The 23,977-nt window shown below is 36.6% G+C and overlaps 1 pseudogene; it reads right to left on the bottom strand.

Annotated features, from left to right (window-relative positions):
* Nucleotides 1–3,722: 3,722 nt before the first annotated feature.
* LOC138376976 (elongation factor 1-alpha 1 pseudogene) lies at nt 3,723–22,647 on the bottom strand (annotated as a pseudogene).
* Between the last annotated feature and the right edge of the window lie 1,330 nt (nt 22,648–23,977).

Raw genomic sequence — 23,977 nt, forward strand, 5'->3', positions numbered from 1 at the left:
ATTCAGTCATGGGACAGATGGTAATTGAGTGCCTGCTACATTCTAGGCCCTGCAGATACAAAAGGGAACAAAAGACAAAGCTCTGGCCTCACAGAGCTTACATCTTAAGTGGGAGGAGATAGAGGAAAGCAAACAAATAAATGCATATATTTAGGCAGTAATAAGTGCTCCGGAGACAAATAAAGTAGAGCAGAGAAGATAGGTAATGCCTGGGTGTGAATCAGGGAAGGCCTCACTGATATTTGCTCAGGAATCTGAAGGAAGAAAGAGAACAAGGAAAACGTATGCACGGAAGACGGGTGTTCTAGGCAAAGGAACAGATCATGGACTCTGAGGCAGGCGATTGCTTGAATCATCTAAGGTAGACCAGTGGTATGTAGGTCATAGTAAGCTATGGTTAGGACTTTGGCTTTTACTCTGTGTGAGATGTGAAGATAACAGGTGTTCTCGGGCAGGGGAATGACATGATCTGGGCAAGCAGACACTGGGGATCAGGCTGCCTGGTTTGAGTCCTGGCTCCCTGACCTGTTAGCTGAGTGACTTTGAGCAAATTCTTATTTTTTCTCTGTGCCTCTGTTGTCTTTCTTGTAAAATAGGATGATCATGGCACCTCCTATTAATACATGGGATTAGAATAAGGATCAAAAGAATTAATATTTATAAAGAGTTTTGAGTGGTTCCTGGCACATACTGAATGCCATGGAAATGTCTGCTATGTAAATAAGATATTTTGACAGTATCATTTTGACTATGGTGTAAATAATTTACTGTAGGTGTGTTGAGGGTGGTGGGATTATTGTTCGAGATGAAACTGTGGAGACCTAATAGGAAACAATCTAACATGACAGTGTTGCTGACTTAGGCCTACATGGGAGTGGTGAAGGTAGTGAACAGTGATTAGATTTGAGGTATATTTAAGACTAAAACTGATGGACTAGATGTGAGATGTGCACAAAAGAGAAGAGTTGAGGCTGTCTCCAAGGTTTTCAGCCTGAGCTATTGGAAGAACAAAATTGACTTTTCCTGAGGTGCAAAAGACTATAGGACGAGCAGTGGAGAGTTACAGACCCAAGAAAGATTATATCCTTTGACCAGCAATTAATAAAGGATTGATGTAGATCCTGAGTGCAGAACCATCTGAATGTTTAATGGATTTAAAAATAAAAAATTCCTATTAACATATTTTCAAGACAATCAGAGTACAAGTTGGATGTGGAAAATCCCAGGAAATTAAAGATATTATATTATGAGCTTCAGGAATTCAATGGTGGGCTGTGAAATATTGAACTGGTAGATTCCTGAGTGTATCTTGAAGACAGATCTTGGAGTAAAGTTTCAGAGAGCCCTTGGAAGGTGGGGCTCACAGGAAATGAAAAATTGTCAAAGCCCTGATCTATGGATACATTCAAATAAAACTGAGGTTAAAAAAAAGACAACCACCACCGCCACCACCACAAAGGGTGGGCATTCTTTTACTCTCACTTTCTAAACTTAGTGGAAAGTACATCATTTCCAAGGATGAAGCAGAAGTCACATGATCCAAATTCACTAATTATAGAATTTTTGGTACAGCTAAAATTGTTTAGTTCTGAAGCCCTTAAACTATAAATTTGGACACATTGAGGGAAAAAAATTGCTCATTTGAGAAGACATACAAAGACAGTAAATTGAAGTTGAATTCCATTTTCAGATCTAGTGTTATTTGCAAAGTTTTCCAAGAAAATTTAATATAGCAAAAGATAGTCCACCTTGAATTAAAAGAAAATTAATTCAGCAATATATATGTATTTATAATTTATATGACTATTACCTACAAAAAAAATAGAAGTATAAAAGATCCTTAGTGATTTCTCCTATTTAGAACTTATATATATTTGTTCCCTGCTCGAGTGCAAAATAAAAAATTCCTTCTAGTAATCACCTTTGCTTCAGAGTAGAGGCATCATCATATTCTTTTACAGTGAATAAGTTTCTATTTTCACTTGTGGTGCATCTCATTTCTGATTTAATATATCTATCCTACCCCTGTCTCTAATACTAGGGTTACTGAATTTAGATTAATGTGTCTATGATACAGAAAACATTCTGTGAATAGCATTCAACCCCATTGTTAATTAAATATGGATTGTGGTATGATTGATGAACTAGTAAAGACATAATTAAGAAGGCAGGAGACACTGTAGAAAGAAGGATGAACTTGGAACTGGAAGATAACAATTATGTGGTTAACTTTTCACTGAGGTGAAATATGTACTTGGACCAAGGATGGGGGGCAAAGTTTGAGTTCTGCAAATTTCCATATTCAGAAGCTAATTTAGATAATAAAATACAGCTTTTCAAACAAATGATTTGAAATGGAGTGAAAGGTAGTGTCTTGGCTTTTGCCTTTCTTGGGGTTGAATATTATGGCAGTGGGTCAGAGGAGGGTGGCTGCCGTAGAATACGGGGAAATCTGAAGATGTCTGGGCTGGTGGTCTGCTTTCCCGGGCAGAGCCTCAAGAACAACCTACACATTTACTTGAGTAACACATCCTGATTTAGAGCCATAATGCAATATCAGCAGCAGGAATTTTCTAGATTTATGAACTTTGAGGTAAAGGTGCCTGGTTCCTCATGGCCAACACTGGCACGCAAAAGATTCAGAGATTCCTTCTGTTTTCCCCCTCCCCAACCTGTGTGTGTGTGTGTGTGTGTGTGTGTGTGTTTGTGAGAGAGAGAGAGAGAGAGAGAGACAGAGACTGTATTGGAGATGGTGGTGTAGAGATGGTGTGGAGATGCTGAGCTGGTTCAGACATAAGGTCATGCAAGGTTAGGATGAAGAGAATGGGATTTTTCTACTGGTGGCAAATGGTGTAGATCACCAGCAGGTGCCACTGTGACAGCCCAGCTGGCCAGACAAATGAGTGACAACTCAGCAGACACCAGCACAAGTCATCGGAGATGTGACCAGGCGAGCCACCTTGCTGTGGATATAAGCAAAACCCAGGAGATAGTACATGGGCCTGAGGGTGTGGAGTGAAAACCCCTTATCCCTCAGCACAAAGATTTCCCATAAACTCCTTCCTATGCCCAGATGTCACGGGGGAACCAACTCTGAAAGACTGAGCACCTCAAATTTACCTCACATAAATTATTTTATACTCAGACTCTTTTAAACGAAAATTATTTAATGAGGGTTTCAAACATTAAAAAATGAAAGAAAATAATATAATGAGCCAACACATATCCTGATTCTAGAATTATCAAGATACTGTCATGCACGTGTCACCTGCCTTTTTTTCTTTTTATCTTTGTCTATTTCTTTTTTTTCTCATTAAACCTTGTTTTAATAAATATAAAAATTCTGTAATAGATTTTTGGCCAAGCTGTTTGCAATAAAAAGTACTGATTTTAAAAACTCATAAGTTAAAACTTACACACACACACACACACACACACTCACACAAAATGAATGGTCCACAAAACACTCTCCTTTCCTTCTGAAGGTTTTTACCAGTAATCATTAACTAGTATTTTACTATTAAACTTAAATGGCCAATTGAGACCAACAGTTCTGAGTCCACCACTGATTGAGGCTGGGAGGCAGGTATTAGTGATAGCATTCATCCAGCCTTCAGAGCTTTCTGGGCAGACTTGGTGGCCCTGTCAGCTCCAGCAGCCTCTTGTCCACTGCTTTGATGACACCCACAGCATCTGATTTGAAATTGATCACAAACAACTGATCACACAGCAAAATGACCCAGAGGAGGGTAGTCAGAGAAGCTCTCAACACATGTGGGCTTGCCAGAAACCATATCAGTGATGGCAGCATAACCCAATTTCAAAAATGTAGGGCCATCGTCCACCATCTTAATAGAGCGGTGATCAATCTTCTCTTTCAGCTCATCAAATTTGCAAGCAATGGGAGCTGTGTGACAATCCAGCACAGGGCACAGCCAGCACTGATTTGCCCTGGGCGGTGCCGGATAATTACCTGAGCAGTGAAGCCAGCTGCTCCCATTAGTGGGTCGTTTTGCTGACACCAGCAATGTTGCCATGACGAACATCTCTGACAGACATGTCCTTGACATCGAAGCTCACATTGTCTCCAGGAAGAGTTTTGCTCAAAGCTTCATGATACCTTTCAACAGACTTGACTTTGGTTGTAACCAGCTGGAGTAGAGGTGCCTCTGTGCTGGGTTTGAGAACCCCAGTCTCCACTTGGCCCACAGGGACAGGACTGATACCACCAATTTTGGAGACATCCTGGAGGGGCAGACACAAGGGCTTATTGGTTGGACGAGTTGGTGGCAGGATGCAATCAAAAGTGCCAAGCAGCGAGGTTCCACTGGCATTGCTGTCTTTACGGGTGACTTTTCATCCATTGAACTAAGGCTTGTAGCACAAGGCTCTGGCATGTTACCATTCCAACCAGAAACTGGCACAAATGCTGCTCTGTCGGAGCTGTAGCCAGTTCTCTTAATGTAGGTGTTAACTTCCTTAATGACTTCCTGTATCTCTTCTGGCTCTAGGGTGGCGCAGGGGAATCCATTTTGTTAACACCAACAATTAATTGTTTCACACCCCAGGTGTAACCCAGAAGGGCATGCTCACAGGCCTGCCCATTCCCGGAGATACCAGCTTCAAATTCACCAACTCTGGCAGCAACAATCGGGACAGCACAGTCAGCCTGAGATGCGCCTATAATCAGGTTTTTGATAAAGTCTCTATGTCCTGGGTCAGAATGATAGTCATGTAGTACTTGCAGTCTCAAATTCCCACAGGGAGATATCAGTGGTGATACCGGTAATTCTCGCATTCAGTTTTCAGTGTATCTAGCACCCAAGCATGCTGGAAGGAGCCCTTTTCCATCTCAGCAGCCTCTCAAATTTTTGGATGGTTCTTTTGTCATTCCCACCACATTTGTAGATCAGATGACTGGTAGTGGTGGACCTGCCCTAATCTGTGTGTGCAGTGATGACAATGTTGATATGAATCTTTTCCTTTCTCATTTTGGCTTTGAATTAGTGGTGGTTTTCACAACACCTGTGTTTTGACAACAAACCTGTTTTGAAAAAGCTCTTTTTAAAAATTTCTACTTCTTCTTCTCCCATGCCCTCCTGTGCCATGCTCTCCCCTTCCTTACTCTCCCACTCCCCATTCTTTTAAAGATATTTTAGAGCAAATGCAGGTATCATGCCACTTTAATTTCTACGTATTTCACTATTCCCTCTAAAAGAAGCAAACCTTGTGTAACTACTCTTTTAGGCTGGAAGAAATGTAATACTTTTACTTGGAAAACTTAAAGTTTTTTCCTGTTGATATCCAGCAGTGTATGGCTTGAGAACAACACTGAATCAGTTACAGAAAAACATCAAGCTATCTTTTCTTTGTACATGTCCTTTTAAGATAAAAGCTTATTGGACATCTCTGTACATAGCCACGTTATGATATAAAGTATTAATTTAAGTAAGTAATTTATAGGACTTTAGTTTTCTTCCTCATTGAAATACGGATTATAAAAGCTAAGTTTTTTGTTTGTTTTGGAAGGGAGCTACATATTAGTTTACTTCAAAATCTCAAAGGACATTTTCAGCAACTCCATATAGTGTAGACATTTACCATATGTGAAGTCTTATAATTGTAAATACAAAAATGTTAGCAATTTCTGGAGCATGTAAATTGGTGGCAGAAGACACACATACTTCCACCTGAGTATTTCACTTACAACTTCCCCAAAGTGTATCTACCTTAGAAAACATCAATTACTGGCATTTTGGGGTCATTCAACTGTTTGGTAATCTTATGAGAATTAAGGACCTTATCTCCAAAAAGGAACACACCCACAAAATTTTGTACACACCTTTATTGATCCCCTGGAATGCAGCCATGTATCTACCGGATACCCTTCCATAAACAAACAATTTTCATTTTACTTTTTGGCCTTGCATATATTTCGACTTTGTGATAGCTGACTCATCATGCTTCTATCTGTTTTCTTACAAGTCAAAGTACCAGGGATATATTTTATCAGTAATTCTGAGAAATGTTTATTTTTCAGGAAGGGCACTGGGGCCTCCCCCTGCTTGGCACTTACTGCCCTGCATTCTACTTGCCAATCCAAATGCCTGTCTCCCCTCCTAAACCATAAACCTCTCAAAGGCAGAGACAGGCTCTAGCTTAGAGGGGTGTCTCTAGCCTCTAAGGCCATGTCTGGTTTTAGTAAGCCCTAAATAATTATTTCTAGAATAAGAAAATGTACAAAGTATTCTCATTAAACACTTTAAGAAAAACGAAGTTATGTGAAGTTCAGTGATTTGCCCAAAGTCAAACAGCTAATAGGTAGCATGGTGGATATGACACTCAGGACTGCTGACTCCAAGTCCAAGGATCTTTCAAATACACCAGCTGTCAGGAATTAAAAAAAATGAGCTGCAGAACAAGTCACTGCCAATATGTGAACTCTTGTTACAGATAAGGTTTCAATAGCTTGGGGCTGACCGTGAGGGTCCCAAAGAGGAAAAGGCGAAAAGGAAGGGAATCTTGAGGTAGAGGGAGGCTTCCAGGGAGTAAGACTATGTATCTTCGGGAAACTCTGTTATATTCCTGAAAACAATGGCACACTTAGGATATGTAGAATATTGATTCAAAAAGTGATTTAATTTCCTTAAAAATTAAAGTATTTAAGGACATGTGATCCTTTGGGTCTTCTGTGTTTTCTTCTTCTACTGCTTTAAAAAAGGATGAATCAATGCCTTTTGCAACAATTTGGATGGAACTGGAGATCATTCTCCTAAGTGAAGTATCTCAAGAATGGAAAAACAAGCACCACCTGTATTCACTATTACATTTTTAACTAACTTGATGAGCACACATGTGTACAGAGGGAAGTAAAACTCAGTGGGAATCCAGCAGGGAGTAGGGGGTAGGAAAGGAGGGGCAAAAACCTACCTAATGGCTACAGTGAACACTATTTAGGTGATGGGCACACCTATAGCTGGGACTCAAGCTTTACAAAAGTGACCCATGTAACCTAAACTTTGTACACCCTTATTATTTTGAAATAATAAAAAAGAAAAGAAACATCCTCTCTGACCTGCCCAGATCATCAGATTGTAAGCCTAGTTAACTGGTTAATTGGTTGACCCCAGTTTAATATTCTTATTGGCCCAGGTCTCCCCTTCTACTCCTCCCCCCAGCCACCAATTTCTACAAAAGAAAATCTCTTTAATGTCTTTCGTTCATGACACGTCTGTGTTGTTTCTATAATTTTTATGTAGATACCAATCATGCTCTTCCTTGTTTCTAAATGAGAATGTTGGATGTTTGTGAAAACAGAAGATGGACTTTACTGATGCTTTAGTCTTTATCAATCCCTCAATCAACTTAATTGAATTGAATGGTCATATAATAGCAGACGCAACCATTTGAGACACTGATTTGTTTTTTCATTTCATTATCATTTAAATTTTTATAATATAGGCTTCCTGAAATCTGCCACATCTCTCAAAGTAGAAAACAGGCCAATAGAAGATGTTTCTCAGAAAACCCAGCCACTGGAGTGAGCAAAATCCATTTGAATGCATTACTGTAAGTTTGTATTCAAAGAGTGAACTCAAACTTCTAAATGGAAAAGGTTGAGGGGACATGGTCAGAGAATAGTCTAACTTTTAGAGGAATTTCAGTCATTTCCTGTTTTGGGGATATATGAAATATGCAGGAAAGTCGTGCTTTTGTTGACTTTGGTTGAAAAATCTATTTGATTATAAGGGTCTATTCAGTATTCTTGGATGATTCATTTTGAAGTCTAGCATTAAAAGAGCATTAAGAAAATATTGAGGAACGAGAGGCTCACAACATCTGGCCCTAAGGCATTTGACACTCTTCTCTTTATCTTTTTATGTTAATTTCTTAATTTTTAGAGAATCATGTGCTGTCAGTATACATTCATTCCCCCAAAGCAGCGAGCAGCGTTGTGAAATATCTCTTTATGTATAAGTATGTTCATAGCATGGGACCATGAATAAATTTGTATATAGAATTGGACTAAACCATAATAGTGCAAGCTTTTTGGGGGAGGTAGCCTCACTTAAGGTATGTCACAAGATTTCTTATTAAGAATCCCATCTCATATCATCCTTTCTTAGTACCTAAGATTTTCACTATTGCCTTCCTAAGGAAGATACCACTTCTTGTTAACAGAACATGGGTTTGCAATGTTCTGCACACACACACGCACACACACACACACACACACACGCACACAGAATTAAAGTCAAATTTAAAGAACTAAGTAAAACTTGTAAGCATAGTTGTTGAGATATACCTCAAGTGTTATCAAAGACTTTCAAAAACTTAAAGACATTCCAAGAATGTCTCAAGGTTCTAAGGTGGGCCTAAAATTAACATGATTTTTTTTTTTTTTTTTTTACCTAGAAGGGCAAAAAATGAAACCATCACTCCCATTACCTCAGCAGCACAATTATTTTGCCAGATTAGCTGGTCCATAGCAGGTCAGACAAGAGCACCGAAGATAAAGAGCACAGAGGCTGTGGGTTTATTTATTAATTTTTGGTAAGGCCTGGAAGAAGCTGGTTGAGAAAGGGTTTATACGGCAGCCTAGATTTTGCAGCTCTGCATGGGGATCAAAGGCTTGGAAGAGGGGCCTGGGGATTCCTAGAGGGAAGTGGGCAATGCTAGTCACTGATGCGGTTTTCTCTGACACTGTGCTAAGCTCCAGCCTGCAGAGAAGGTGGACCTCGACCAAGGGATGAGTGGGACTTGGGTGTGTGAGCAGGGGTCGCTAGGACTGTGTGGGGCTCCAGCAACGTCACTGCCACGTTCTAACTGTTTACCAGGCATGTCAGGTGGAAAAGCCCTCATGGAAGAGCAATTTGAATAATAACAAATATGGAGAGATGGTAATAGACTAGGAGCAAGAGGGCTTCCCATATAAGATTCTGAGAGGACGAGAGAGATCTTTATGATGGTTACAGGGGGTACTGACAATGTGTCAAGCCCTTTTACAAGTTCCTTTCTCCTGAAATCCTTAAGATAACCCTATGAGATGGATTCTATTATTATCTCCATGTTACAGATGGAAACACTGAGGCTTAAAGATATCAAGTAATGTTCCCAGTATCTCACAGGTGGCAAATAGCAGAGCTTGGATAGACACTTAAGGAAAGAAAGGCTGTTTTAATTAAATACTCAAAGGGGAACATAATGTGAAAGGGGGATTTCTTTTTATCACTTGTAGCTCTGGAAGGCAGAACTAGGAACTAATGGGAAGTTAAAGAAACCATTCGGTTTCAGTACACTATAAGGAAGGGCTTTCTGAAGTTTGGAATTAACCCTAAGGAGGAAAAACTCCTTTGTGCAAGAGTGAGCTTTCTATGCTAGACAAATTCAAGTGGAGACTAGACGGCCACGTGACAGAGAAGCTGTAGAGGGATTTCAGACTTGACTGGGAATATTAGACCAGGTGACCTTTAAATCCCTGTGGCTTAAATTACCAGGGGCTTTAAAGTGATTTTAAAATATAAATATTGTCAACTTCATTTGCATTTATGTCTCTGTGTCATTGATCGATCATTACCAGCTTCAACTGGCATCCACAGTCTAGATTTTAGACACAGTTCTGGGATTCCATGGGCCTGAGAAATACATAGATATTCCTTAAAAGACATGTACTTATTGCATAATTATAAGTTAATCCAATTGAATCAAAAATGATAATGATTTCTTATTAGCACTAAGTATAGTTTTAACAGAAAAGTGATACAGTGAATTACAAGTTCTCAACTTGGTTGAGATTTTGATTTCTTTGAAACCCACAGTGGCATAGTAGTTTCAGCAGATGGAAGACCACTAATGCTTCCTGTCCTATAATTGTCTGTGAGCTGCTCTCAAAAGAGAAATTTCTTTTGAGTAAGAAACTACCCTCACCTTTTCTGCAAGACTTTTCTTATTTATTTACACTGAAGATGTTGGGAAATGAAGACCTATAAAATCAGGGATAGACTAACTTTACAAGACAAAGACAAGAAGGAATCATATTCGATCCCGCTTGGTTGAGCAAAATGAAATAGTGACCATATATGTCTTAATGGGTTATATATCTACTAGCAATGGAGGCTTATCCAGCTATTGGGGAAATAAAGCAAATGGGATACAATGCAGATGAAAACACTGAAAACTTAATTATTAATTCTACTTTTTGGGCAATAAATAAAAAAACTCTTTTTGATAAGGCTTCTAAGGAGTGAGTATAAATGCTTATAATCAATCACAAAAACCTAATGCATTTTTACTGGGTGTGAGATCTACTGATTTCATTCAATTAAGTAAATTTTCTTAAAAAATATTCTGCATAAAATCTTGGACTTGGGCCTGAAGAAGACATAAAATGACACAATCTTTACCTCACAAAGTTTACCATGTGGGACATACCAATTAAATGGGCCAATAGCTATAATGAAAGGCAGTATATTATACATATCATAACTGAGGTATGAACAGAGTAAAAAATCTATGTGGGAGGCAATGGAAGAAGGACCCATACGTGACTTCCAAGATGGGTGACAGATAATGGTGTCAAACAGGAAATAGAAAAGTGAGAAGAGAGATTTATTGAGGTAGGGGAAAGGAAGGTAGGCAGGGAGCAAAGGTGAGAGATTCCATTTTGTACACATTTTGGAGCCAGGGGTGTTGGCTGAATATCCAGGTGGAAGGAAGTGTCAAGCACGAGGCTGAAGTGCTGGCCTGGAGGGTGGGGCAGGAGTTGGGGCAGAGTCTTCCACATACCTGTGATCTCTGGGCCTCAGGGAGTTTGTGGTAGTGAGAGAGCCCTAGAAAGAGGCAAGCAGAGTGTAACTGGTGTCAGGAGCAATCTCCGTTCTTATCACATTCTGCTCTCTAACCCCAAAAGAATTAGGAATAAATCTTGTAAAAGAAGCCTGCCTTCTTAGTAATGTGCTTGTTGGATAGCTTGTTTCCTTTCCTGTGCCTGCCAACCATCCAATGCAGTCAGAAAGCCAGCTTCTATCCATAAACATGTCATTTTTTTTTCATTATAAGATAAGATAAGAGTGTCAGCAAGAGATACTTTCTGACCAAAGGCAGAATCATTGATGACGTGGTAATGTTTTAACGGTGAAATGGAAGCACAGAAATCAATTATAAATGTAATCAACTCCTCATTCGAGAAAGAGAGCAATGGCAAAACCCACCTAAAAGCATTTTTACTTGGCTCTCTCATGTACGATATGTGGCTCCATATTTTCACTTGTGTTCTTCTTAATCTGATATAAATAATTTACATTTCATGAGGCCAAAAATTTAATAAGAGAAGGTAGTCAAGGAGTCCATTGGTTGGCAGAGAAGGAATTTGGAGATGAACATGTTTGCCTTGAGTAAGACTCATACAGAGAACAAGGGCTTATTCTAGATGTCCTTAGCTCTTCTTTTCATAGTTTTAGACTGTCTGGCAGTAAGTACTGTTCCTGGTATTAGTGTTCTCATACTTGCCTTGTCACCCAGCAGCCAACAAGGTATCAGCGTTCCAAATGTTAGATAGAAATTGATGATTAAATACAGTCTATCTCCAATTTACCCATCCCCAACATCATTTTATGCTATTTTAATGGACACAGGGGTCTAGTCTATGTAGGAGTCATAAAATATTGGTTCTTCTGGGCCTTCGAGAAGGTTAGAAAAAGAGAGCAACATTTGGGTCATCATTAGTATTTCCTTGATGTATCATTTTAAATTGCTACATGACTATGTTTTCTCTGTTTTCTGGACTTTTCAAGGAAGTAGAAAAGTATTATGTGCCATCATCTCCAGGTTGATAAAGACAAGTTTGATATTATATCAATCTATTTGAAATTTAACCTCTGATCTCTTCATTTGAATATAATATAACCATTATTGCTATTCAATTTGCTAATATTCCCATTGAAGTAGAATGATCTTTTTTAAATGTAGGAAGCTATATTTAATGATATGTTATTGGTGTACTAAAGAGATTAAATTAAATGTTTAATTAGCACTTTGATTTATAAATAGAAGTATTCAATGTAAATCAAAATTTGTAAGGTAAAATCAAGGAGGAAAAGCTTTGGTCTTTGTAAGCAGTATTTGGGATGTAAAGTCCATGAATTTTACTTTAAAAAATATAATTGGAAACATTAAATCTATCTCAACAAAGATGTTCTTATGATGGTGGACTGATCTCTCAAATATCGTTTAAATTTGAGCACTCTCATTTTCTCTTTAATTTAGAAACTATTCTAAATTATTGTGCCACTTATTTCTAATTTACTGATTAAAAAATGTGTCCAATCTCATATTACTGAAAAGGGAAAATACTCGGTATATAGCTCTTCATAAATTAGAGAAAGCTGTGATTTTTTCTCAATGCTGTAAATTTCCATGAAGAGAAATTAAACCAACCAATAAACACACACACCAATATACACTTAAACACACCAATTAGGCTATTGAATTAAACATAGCTCCTGAGCTATATTTTGTCAGAAATATAATGTGTGTATATTCAGTTAATGCAGCTTACTGTGCTAGTCTGTTATAAATATTTACTGATGTCAGGTGACAACTGGGAAAATTAGTCAGTGTGTGCAAGAATATAATTTTCTTAAGACTGTAAATCAGGTAAAAATTCAGAAGGGAAAATTACTGACTGTTGAAGGTCTTACAGAAATAACTTTAAAATAAACCTGGTAAAAAAGAAAACATATCCGGTTCCTAGGGAACAAAATTTAATTCCATTTTCATCTACGATATCTTCAAAGACCTTCTGAAATATTTGTAAAGTTTTTAAACTTTATTTTAAAATACTTAAGGACTTCCTAGTCCAGAGTAAGTGTGTAGGCGAGATTATTAAAGCATTTTGAGGAAAACATTTGCTTTTGGACTTCCACCAGGATGTTGTAAAATCTCTTGGGAACAAACTTGCAGAATTATAGAGATGTTCTTTCAAACTTTCACTTGGCCCTGACAGCCTGCTTTTTGATGTTTTTTCTGCTACTGAGTAAAATGTAAAACAGCCTACCAATCAACCAACCAAAAAGACAAAACATGTTGGATCTGTAGAAATGTATAATCTGTGAAATTGTGAATACCTATAGTAAATGCCTCAACAAATACGGTTTGAAGGATAAGTGGGTATTGACGCTAAGAACATAGAAAGATTACAGTTTTTTATTTTCTATGGTTGATAGCGTATGACCTGAACTTGTCCATTTCTCTTTCTTTTTATTTAGCAAAACTACATGTACAACTAATTAGGAAACTCAACTCAACTGAACTGTTGTGGTCTGAATTTTGTCCCTCCCAAAGTCTTCTGTTGAAGTTCTAACCCTTATTACACCTCAGAATGTGACTGTATTTGAAGACCCACATTTTACAGTAAATAAAGAAGTAAAGAAAGTTAAATGAGTCTGTTACAGTGGTGTCCTGATCCAATCTGTTTGGTGTCCTTATAAGAAGAGGAGATTAGGACATACCGAGAGAGACATAAAAGAAGCCTGTGCACAAAGAAATGGACATGTGAGGACAGAGGGAGAGGGTGACCATCTGCAAGCCAACGAGAGAGACCTCAGGAGAAACCAAACCTGCTAATACCTTGATCTTGGGCTCCCAGCCTCCAAGACTGTTAGAAAAATAGAAGTTTGAGGTATTTTGTTATGGCAGCCCTAGAAAACTAATACAGTGATAATGAAGTAAGAACTAAATCTTTGAAGAAAAAGCATTGAGTCATTTAAATCTCTTATGAACGACCATATTCTGGCATTTGAACTTCAAGCCCCTGTGTGTACTTACTTACATCGCTGGGTTGCTATCACTGCTACTCTCATTGATCACACGTACCCACAGAGCACCCATTCATCCTCCCACTTCTCTCTTTCCACCTCGACTGCTTGCTGCTGCTTTCATCCGCCTCTCAATGTATGTTGTAGGAAAACATCTGTCAAAACTGGATTTGAATTCTCTCTCAACTTTTAAAAAAATTATGGTAAAAACACCCACAATAAAAGTCATCATCTTTGCCATTTTTAAGTGTATAGTTCAGTAGTGTTAAGCATATTCACATTGTTGTGCAATGATCTCCAGAACTTCTCCATCTTGCAAAGCTGAAACTCTATATGCATTAAAATAAAACTCCTCTTTTCCTCCTTCTCTCCAAGCCCTTGGCAAACACCATTCCAGTGTCTGTTTTTATGAACTTGACTAATTTAGATTCCTCATATAAGTGGGTTCACAGTTTTTATCTTTTTGTGACTGGTTTATTTCACTTAGCATAATGTCCTCAAGGTTCAACAGTGTTGTAGCATTGTGGCAGAGTTTCCTTTTTTTTTTTTTTAAGGCTAAATAATATTGCTATGTCTATATCTATATCATCTATATATCTATCTACCACATGTTTTTAATTTAACCATTCACCCATTGATGGACATTTGAGTTGCTTTCATCTCTTGGCTATTGTGAATAATGCTGCTCAGAATATGGATGTACAAATGTCTCTATGAGATTCTGCTTTAAATTATGGATATATACCTAGAAGTAGAATTGCTAGATCATATAGTAATTCTATTTTTAATTTTTTGAGAAACTGCCATGGTTTTCCATAGTGGCTGCATCATCTTACATTCTCATTAAAAGTACACGAGGGTCCCAGTTTCTCCATATTCTAGCTAGCGCTTGTTATTTTGATGGTAGCCATTCTAATGGGTATGAGATCATATTTCATTGTGGTTTTGATTTGCATTTCTCTAATGATTAGCAATGTCAAACATCTTTTCATATGCTTGCTGGCCATTTGCATATCTTCTCTGGAGGAATGTCTATTCAAGTTCTTAGCCTGTTTTTAAATCAGGGTACTTTTTTTGTTTAGTACTATTTTAATGTATTCCAAATGTTTACTTCTTATCAGATATATGACTTGCAAATATTTTATCTCATTCCTTGGGTTGTCTTTTCATTCTGTTGACTATGTTTTTTGATGAACAGAAATTTTTAAGTTTGATGTACTCCCGTTTCTCTATTTTTTCTTTTATCACCTGTGCTTTTGGTTTCATTTCCAAGACATTCTTGCCAAATCCAATCTCATGAAGTTTTCCTCTGTGTTTTTTTTTTCCTAGGAGTTTTGTAGTTTTATGTCTTACTTTTAGGTCTTAAATCCATTTTGAGTTAACTTTTATATATATGGTGGGATGTAAAAGTCTAACTTTATTCTTTTGCATGTGGATATCCACTTCTCCCAACACTATCCAACACTATTTGTTGAACAAAGTATCTTTTTTTTTTTAATCAAGTGGTTGAATCACTTTTGTCAAAGATCATCTGACCGTATACACAAAGGTTTATTTATAGGTTCTCTATTCTATTCCATTGTTCTATATGTCTATCTTTATACCAGTACCATACTGTTTTGATTACTGTAGCTTTGGAATGTGTTTGAAATTAAGACGTATGAGACCTCCAACTTTGTTTTTTCTCAAGATTGATTTGGATATTCAGGGTCTTTTGAATTTTAGGATTGTTTTTTCTATTTCTGTAAAAAATGCCATTGGGATTTTGATAGGGATTGCATCAAATCTGAAGATTTCTTTGGATATTATTGACATCTTAACAATATTAAGTCTTTCAACTCATGAATATGAGATGTCTTTTCATTTGTATGTGTCTTTTTAAATTTCTTTAATCAATGTTTTGTAGTTTTCAGAGTCCAAGTCTTTCACTTCCTTAGTTATTCATAAATGTTTTATTTTTTGGTGTGATTATAAAAGGGGTTATTTTCTTAAATTCCCTTTTTAATTATTTATTGTTAGCATGTAGTTTACCTGTTGATTTTGTATCCTGCAACTTTGCTGAATTATCTTATTAGATCCAACAGTGTTTATGTAGACTCTATAGGATTTTCAACATATAAGATGATCTCATTTGAAAAACAGAGATAATTTTGCTTCTTCCTTTCTAATTTGGATGCCTTTTATTTCTTTTCCTTGCCTGATTGATGTGGTGGGAATTCCAGGGCTATGTTAATTAGAAGTGGTAGCAGTGGACATCCTTGATATTTTCTAGCTCTTAGAGGAAATTATTTGATTCTTTCTCCACTGATTATGATCTTATCTATGGGATTTTCATTTACAGTCTTTATTATGTTGAGGTAGTTTCTTTCTATCCCTAGTTTGTTGAGTATTTTCCTTGTAAATGAGTGCTGAATTTTGTCACATGCTTTTTCTGCATCAATTGGGGTGATAATGTGTTTTTTTTTTCCTTTTCAGTTAATATGGTATATTACTTTGGTTGATTTTTGTGTGTTGAACCATCCTTGCAATCTGGGAATAAATTCCACTTGGTGATGGTGTATAATCCTCTTGATATGCTGTAGAATTTGGTTTGCTAGTATAATAGTCCCTTGGTATTTGTGGGGGATTGGTTCCAGGGCCCCCTGTTGATACCAAACTTTGCAGATGCTCAAATCTTTTATATAAAATGCCAAGGTATTTGCATATAACCTATGCAATTCTCCCATATATTTTAAATCATCTCTATATTACTTATAGTACCTAATATAATGCCTACATATCACTTCAGTTGCATGGATTCAATATAGTGTCTGTTGCATGGCAAATTCAAGTTTAGTTTTTTAGAACTTTATGAAATTTGTTATTCTGAATATTTTTGATCCATGGTTGGTTGAATTCATGCATGCAGAACCCACAGATATGGAGGGCTGATTGTATTTTGTTGGGAATATTTTCATTAATATTCATCAGAGGTATCAGTTTATGGTTTCCTTATAGTGTGTTTGATTTTTTAAAAAAATAATTTTTATTTCAAAATATTAGGGAATACAAGTGTTCTTGTTATACTACATGGATGAATTGTATAATGCTGCAGTTAGGGCTTTTAGTGTGTCCATCACCAGAATAGTGTATGTTTTTATTGCTTATCCTGTCTCCACCCTCCTCTCTTTTAGTTTCCAGTGTCCTTTGACACTTGGACATAAGGATACACCTTATGACCATGTGTATCCATCATTTAGCTACAACTTATTAGTGAGAACAAGTGCTATTTGTTTTTCCATTCCTGAGATGCTTCACTTAGGATAATGTTCTTCAGTTCCACCCAAGTTGCTGCAAATATTATTTCTTTCCTTTTTATGGCAGAGTAGTATTTCATTTTGTGTGCGTGTGTATCACATTTTCTGTATTCATTCATCAATTGATGGGCACTTAGATTGATTCCATATATTTACAATTGTGAATTTTGCTGTGATAAACATTGGGGTGCAGGTGTCTTTTTGATATAATAATGTCCTTTTCTTTGGAAAGATATCTAGTAGTGGAATTGCTAGATCGAATGGTAGGTCTACTCTTAGTTCTTTGAGGACTCTCCTTACTGTTTTCCATAGAAGTTGTACTAGTTTTCAGTCCCACCAACAGTATATAAGCATTCATTTCTCATTGCATCCAACATCTATTGTTTTTTTATTTTTTTCATAATGGTCATTCTGTTCGGAGTAAGGTAGTATATCATTGTGGTTTTAATTTGCATTTCCCTGATGATTAGTGATGTTGAGCATTTTTTTCATGTCTGTTAGCCATTTGTGTGTGTTCTTTTGAAAAAACTGTGTTCATGTCTTGTTCCCACTTTTTGATGGGGTTATTTGTTTTTTCTTGCTGATTTGTTTTCATTCTTTGTAGATTCTGGATATTAGCCCTTTGTCTGATGTATAGTTCATGAATATTTTCTCTCAATCTGTAATGGTCCCATTTATTTATTTCTGTTGTTGTTGTATTTGCCTTTGGGGTCTTAGTCACAAATTCTTTGCCTAGGCCAATGTCTAGAAGAGTTTTTACTATGATTTCTTCCAGAATTTTTATGGCTTCTGGTGTTTAATCCATCTTCAGTTAATTGTTGTATATAGTAAGAGATAGGGATCCTATTTCATTCTTCTGCATATGGCTATCCAATTTTTCCAGCACCATTTATTGAACAGGGTGTCCTTTCCCCAGTGTATGTTTTTGTCTGCTTTTTTGAAAATCAGTTAGTCATAGCTATATGGTTTTGTTTCTGGGTTCTCAATTCTGTTCCATTGGTTTATGTCTCTGCTTTTATACTGGTATCATGCTGTTTTGGTTACTATAGCCTCATTGTAGAATTTGAAGTGAGGTAATGTGATGTCTCTAGATTTATTCTTTTTGCTTAAGATTGCTTTGGTTATTTGGGCTTGTTTTTGGTTCCATATGAAGTTTAGGATTATTTTTTCTAGATCTGTGAAAAATGACATTGGTACTTTGATGGGAATTGCATTGAATCTGTAAATTTCTTTGGGAAGTATGGACATTTTAACAATGTTCATTCTTCCAACCCATAAACATGGGATATTTTTTCCATTTGTTTGTGTCATCTATGATTTCTTTCATCCATGTTTGTAGTTCTCCTTGTAGAGATCTTTTACCATCCTAGGTATTTTATTTTCTTTATAGCTATTGTAAATGATACTGTGTTTTTGATTTGACTCTCATCCTGACTGTTATTATTAAATAATATATAGAAACACTACTGATTTATGTATTTGATTTTATAACATGAGACTTTGCTGAATTTATTAATCAATTCCAGGAGTATTTTGGTGAAGTCTTTAGGGTTTTCTAGATACAAGATCATATTGTCAGCAAACAGGGATAATTTGACCTCCTCTTTTCTAATTTGGATTCCCTTTATTTCTTTCTCTTGCCTGATTGCTCCAGCTAGGACTTCCAGTATTCTGTTGAATAAAACTGGTGACAGTTGGCATCCTTATCTTGTTCCAGTTCTTAGGGGGAAATGCTTTTGCTTTTCCCCATTTAGTGTAATGTTGGCCAGAGGTTTGTCATAATATAATAAAAAGATAATAAAGCTATATATAGCTTTTATTATTTTGAGGTATGTTCCTTCTATGCTTAGGTTGTTGAGAGTTTTTATCATGAAATGGGGCTGGATTTTATCAATGCTTTTTCTTCATCTATTGAGATGTTCATTTTTGATTTTAGCTGAGTTTTCTTTCTCTTTTTCTTAATCTGGCTAAGAGTTTGTTAATTTTGTTGATCTTTTTCTGTTAAGAAATCTACTTTTTAATAGTTGAGAGGTCATGTGACTCAAACTCTTGAAGTTTTCTTCTCTTTGTCTGTAAAATGGATGTGTCATGTACTGTGCAGGTTGGTGTGTCCTAACCACATTATTTCATTCAACCCTTTACTGTCACATAGTTGGTGCTTAATAAATAGTAGCTAGTATTATTTTTAATTATGCAAGCAAGAGAAATTCCCTTCCCTCTGTAGATCACAAATTCTTTTTTAATCCCTTTTCAAAAGAATCACAAATTTTAAGCATTACACTTAGTATCAGCATTCACTTCTTAGAAAATATGAATCTTCCTGCTGTTTTGTCTCTTGTTGTTCTTGTCTAATTCTCCTCTTGGTTTTATGGCCCTTTTGTGCCCATGTTTAACTCAATAAGGATATATTTCTTCCATAAGCCCTTCATTATTCTTTTCTTTGTACATTACCATGAATTGATATCATACTAATAGATTTTTTTCCTAAGATGAGTTCTTTCCTGCCTGTATTTTCTATTAAGTAGAATAATTCCACATACTGTGAGACATTGTTTTTGAATAACTGTCCTATAAACTTAAAGAACTTGAAGAAAGTGAAAGTTTATTCATTCCCTGTATACCTGCTTTTAGTAGATGTGGTTTCAATTTTTAGGATAGAGGAAACATAACTTTTTTTTTCTGGACTTCTTTTCATGTGTGTTGGTTGAAAAGGCTCTTGTTTGATTTACAACTTGATTAAACATAGCTGAGTTTTAATTTTGACCTAAGTCATCTGAAAATAATTATATGTACAGATAGTCCGTATTAAAATTTTCTTTTAAAATCTCAAACCCAAGGCAGAGTTTGGCTTTATGGACAAATGAAAAATCCTTTGATTTCCTTGGTGGAAAATTATATACAGTGAGTTTTATTGGCATTGTTGTTAACCTCTGATTGTTCTGTGAATCATGGAGGGTGCAACATTTACCCCTGGAGGGAGAAGAATGGAATCTGGATGTAGAGAGAGAAAAGAGAGAATTATGCACTTTTAAAAAGTTACATAAATTAATTGCAAAATTATTAATATATTCAGCATCTTACATATTGGACCTTACCGTCTAGTTTAAAGCTACATAAGGGTATATTACAGACACTTGTTTTAGCATTGTAGCAATCAGCTTTTGTGGTATCAACAAACAACCCCTAAATTTCAGAGGCTTACAACAATGAAAGGTAATTTTTTGCTTATGTTAGATGAGGGCTGTGGGTTGGCTGTAGCTTTGTTGGTCTCAGCTGGGCTTCATGTATCTTGTAATTTTTGTGCCTCAGCTGATAGGCATCTACTATCTAGGGCATGCTCTTCTCATGGTAAGAGAGGTCAAGGGGACATGAGTCAACTACAAAACCACATTAGACATTTACATACCACTGGCCAAGGCAGACCACATGGCTAAGCCCAAATCAATGGGACAGGGAAGCAAACTCTGCCTCCAAGAAAGCACAGCAAGGTTTGGGCAGGCATGAATAGTCATGAACAATAATAGAACCTATCTGGGAAACACTGTGCAAACCCATAATAAGCTCAACATAACCATTCAGACTAGAAATAAATCATTTCTAAGTCAGATGATTTTAGAATATTATATAGAATATTATATTTTGAGGCCCCAAAGTAAAAAGATTAAAGATTCTGTAAAATCTATCAAAAATCTATTAAAGAGTTAGGGTTCTATGATATTGATTGAATATTATTTAGAGGTCCAAAAGTAAAAAAAATAAAGTGGGGCTCAGGACCCCAATGTCCTGCCTGCTCCCCACTCCTCACTACATTTTCCTGGCAATCTCTAAGAGAATTCTTCAGAACATAGTTTGAAAATCACCAGTACAACATTTCTCAATGCAGCCTCCACAGATGTTAAGGGGTATTAGGTTACAAAAAATGTAAAACGATCAGTGTGGGTTGAACAAAGTTAAGCAGAACTGCAGGAATTCTCAGAAACTTTACTGGGTTAATGTTCGTTGTGAACCTCCAAGAAGGGGACATAGGTCTCAGAATTGCCCCAAGTTCTTATGAAGCAATTTAGTGCTTTGGAACATATTTTAGGAAAGGCTACATTAGACAACTGCTCTTTTATTTAAAAAATTGTATCTGGGACAGAGACTCAAGGTAGGACAACTAGTTGAGCTTTTCTTATCTAGTTAGTTACAGAGATCAGATTAAGATTCAGATCTCCCCCTTCCCCTTCCAGGAATCTTTGATCATGTTGCTGAGTTTGTTCCTATGACCTGGAGCCCTGGACATACTTTGGCAATGATGTAGTGGTTCATGGGGTATTTTAACCTTTGAGAACAATAGGCTTGGTCAATGCTTCTGTTAGGGCCCAATATGAAAGAAACTGAATGACCATGAGTAACTGGTTTCACAAAGTGAATGAAGGATTGTATGATATGATCTGAAACAACTGCTGGAATAAACCACAACATCAGCAAACACTCAGGGATTTTTTTTCTCTTCAGTGAATTTAAGGCTCCATTCATGTAGAAAATAATGGATGTCAAAAGCTGTAATTTTCCATAGTACGTAAACTGTGCCTTTTCCTTTTCCTTTCATTTGCAAGTAAATGACAATTATTAATCTGTATAATTTATGTCCTAGGTTACTGTTTGAGATGTTCTCTAAGAGTGATGCTGGACCACTAAGGAGATAAATTTGAGCCCAATTCTTACCTACAGCTTCATAGCTGCTATATGTTCAGAGGGAAAGTGTCTACTAATTAAAATATTCTTCATCAATCCTACATATCTGAGGAAAATCCATGGTGTCTGTGGTACAGAGTATAATGGAGAAGAGCCTGGCTCTTATAAATGTACCCGTGATGTGAAAATCCAAAATTTCAAGTGGATTAAGAGCTAAAAAATGTATTAGTATTAGGTCGGAGCAATAGTAATTGTGTTTTTGGATCCTGAATTTTAAATCATTATAACTAGGTTCAAACACATCTTTATTAATCAAAATAGGAACCATTACAATCAACACATTTTTGCCAGCAAGAAATGAGTTTGTTTATTCTTGTAGCATAAAAATCTGTGCTTCAGGATTTGACAAACTGTTGGAAAGCATTTTCTGCAGCCTGCTGGTTGTGGAAGTATTTTCCCTGAAAAAGGTTGTTGAGATGCTTGAAAAAGTGGTAGTCAGTTGGTGAGAGATCAGGTGAATTTGGCAGATGAGGCAAAGCTTCGTAGCCTAATTCGTTCAACTTTTGAAGCATTGGCTGTGCGATGTGCAGTTGGGTATTGTGGAGAAGAATTGGGCTCTTTCTGTTGACCAGTGCCTGCTGCAGGCCTTACAGTTTTCGGTGCATCTCATCGATTTGCTGAGCATACTTCTCAGATGTAAAGGTTTCGCCGGGATTCAGAATGCTGTAGTTGATTAGACGGGCAGCAGACCACCAAACAGTGATCATGACCTTTTTTTGGTACAAGTTTGGCTTTGGAAGTGCTTTGGAGCTTTGGAGGTTCTCGATCCAACCACTGAGCTGTTTATCCCCAGTTGTCATATAAAATTCTCTCTCTTTTTTTTTTTTTTTTGCACATCACAATCCGATCAAGAAATGGTTCATTGATGTTGCATACAAGAGAAGACGACACTTCAAAACAATGATTTTTTTGATTTTCGGTTAGCGCAGGAGGCACTCACTTATCAAGCTTTTTCACCTTTCCAATTTGCTTCAAATGCCGAACGGAACGAGGTAGAATGGTCGATGTTGAGTTCCTCAGCAGCTTCTCGTGTAGTTTTAAGAGGATCAGCTTCGATGATTGCTCTCAGTTGGTCCTTGTCAACTTCTGATGGCCGTCCTCTGTGCTTCTCATCTTCAAGGCTCTGGTCACCTTTGCAAAACTTCTTGAACCACCACTGCACTGTTCTGGGCCAGATGCGTTGCTGATGTTGCGAGTTGTCTCTGCTGCTTTATGACCCATTTTGAACTTGAATAAGAAAATTGCTAGAATTGGCTTTCATTTCCATAGTCTAAAATAAACATAAACAACAAGTAATAAATCATAAGCTAAAAAAAAAAGGCAAGAAATACGCATTGAAATGCTGTATAACATAACCACATTTATTTAAGAATGTATTCCAGTATCAAACAGAAAATTTCAACAATGCTAAAACTGCAAGTACTTTTGCACCAACCTCATAAATGGAAAAATATCCAAAAGAATAAGAATGAACACGGGGAAGTTGTTTCATGCCTCAAAATATCTGTAAAATATAAAGAATAAAGAAAAGAGTAGCAAAAATTAGCCACGAGAAAGAGAAATACTTTTAAATTTAACAGATTGTTTCATAAATATTGAGTAAGTACAACTTCACATTTTTCTCCATTGTTCTTGAGGAGTAGTCATCCAATTATTTTTGTTCTTTATTTAAAGCTGAACGAGGCAAGTGCTGTGTTTATGGTTTTATGAGTACTTGCCTTAGGCATTAGTGATTGAAATTGCAAAAGAACAAATATAAAACTTTCCAGGTGTATGTAAATGAAGAACACATGTGAGATAAAGCTGTGATCAGAATACAGATTAAAGGATGATACTAGTTTTTAAAGTCTACAATTAAGAAGAAATTTTGATTTACCCAAATACGATGATTTCTGGTTTTATTAACTTTTGTGCACCTCCTGTATATTCCTCCATTACTGAAAATAATTAATATTCTTGGAGGTGTCTTATCAATTAATTTGCAATTTTGCAAAAACTGCTCTGATCTTTTCTTTTAAATTTGTTCTGGTGTCCCCATAGAAGGTCCCTGTATTGCCTTGACCTTGATTTTTTTCTCTCTCAAACTAAAACCAAAACAAAACAAAAACAACAAATGAACCACTTTTAATT

This window comes from Eulemur rufifrons, chromosome 29, assembly GCF_041146395.1.
Source record: "Eulemur rufifrons isolate Redbay chromosome 29, OSU_ERuf_1, whole genome shotgun sequence".
Lineage (NCBI taxonomy): Eukaryota > Metazoa > Chordata > Mammalia > Primates > Lemuridae > Eulemur > Eulemur rufifrons.